Here is a 1006-nt window from a genome sequence, read left to right as displayed (position 1 = left end):
GGCAGAATGACAGAAAGGATGTAAAATATCTCATAAGCCAGTCACATAAAGACAAGTATCACACAATCTCACTCACATGTAGAATCTAAAGGACAAAATAAACATGAACAAAATAGATCCAGAGACATAGAAACATGGAACTGACTGGTGAATCTCAGAGAGAAGGTGAGGTGGCGGTGGATGGGAACAGATTAACCGAAGAACTTGTATGCATATATGCATAACCCATGGGCACAGACAATGGTGTGGTGAAGGCCTGGTGAGGAGGAGGGGACGGGCTAGAGTGGTTCAGTGAGGAAAAAATAGGTACATCTGTATAATTTTCAACAATCAAGATAAATTTTAAAAACGTTTTTAACATTGATCACATGCTGAATGATTAATTTAGGATATATATGATTACATTTAGGATATATTGAGCTAAATAACATCATTAACATTAATTTCACTTGTTTATAAAATATGGCTAACATTTTAAAAATTAAAATTAGATATTTGTAAGGACAGCACTGATCTAGCCCCTTCCTCCATCATGTCCCTCACCCATCTCATGGCCTCCAAGGCCCCAGTGCTCATCCGTGCCTCAGATGCACCCTAAAACCTACTCATGACCCACCATCCCCCCACCCCCACCTCTCTCTCTAAGACTTTGCTTCCAATTTCCTCTTGGAGGCCTTCGAGAGATTTGCTTCACAAGTCCACCTCCCTTTACGGGCCCCAGGGCATGCTCATCTTTACTCTCAAGTGCACAGGGCTGCACGGGTTCATACTGTTGGTCAAGGTAAGGAATGAGGAGAGTCAGTCTAAAAGGATAAAGTTGGAGGGAGGTAACTGGTGCTATGTTATAACGCAAGTGAACTGTTGTGCCCAGATTTCAAGATTCCCAAGGGCCCACCAGGGAGCCAGGGAGAGGAATCACAAGCTCAGGAGAAACTTTCTTTGACTTCAGCACCTGACCAGTCTCCCCCTCGCGCGGCCGGCCTGACCCCCGCCCCGCCCCAACCCC

The 1006-nt window shown here is 44.8% G+C and overlaps 1 long non-coding RNA gene across 1 annotated transcript in view; it reads right to left on the bottom strand.

Annotated features, from left to right (window-relative positions):
- Positions 1-591, bottom strand: part of LOC107183973 — a 3362-nt gene extending 2771 nt beyond the window's left edge. The window contains exon 1 of the long non-coding RNA XR_001514795.1: positions 506-591. This is a non-coding gene — a long non-coding RNA (uncharacterized LOC107183973). The remainder of the gene's footprint in view (positions 1-505) is intronic.
- Positions 592-1006: the final 415 nt, after the last annotated feature.

The sequence above is a fragment of the Myotis davidii genome, unplaced genomic scaffold, assembly GCF_000327345.1.
Source record: "Myotis davidii unplaced genomic scaffold, ASM32734v1 scaffold3064, whole genome shotgun sequence".
Classification (NCBI taxonomy): Eukaryota; Metazoa; Chordata; class Mammalia; order Chiroptera; family Vespertilionidae; genus Myotis; species Myotis davidii.
Note: the sequence above shows the minus strand (reverse complement) of the source record. Positions and strands in the feature narration are given on the sequence as shown.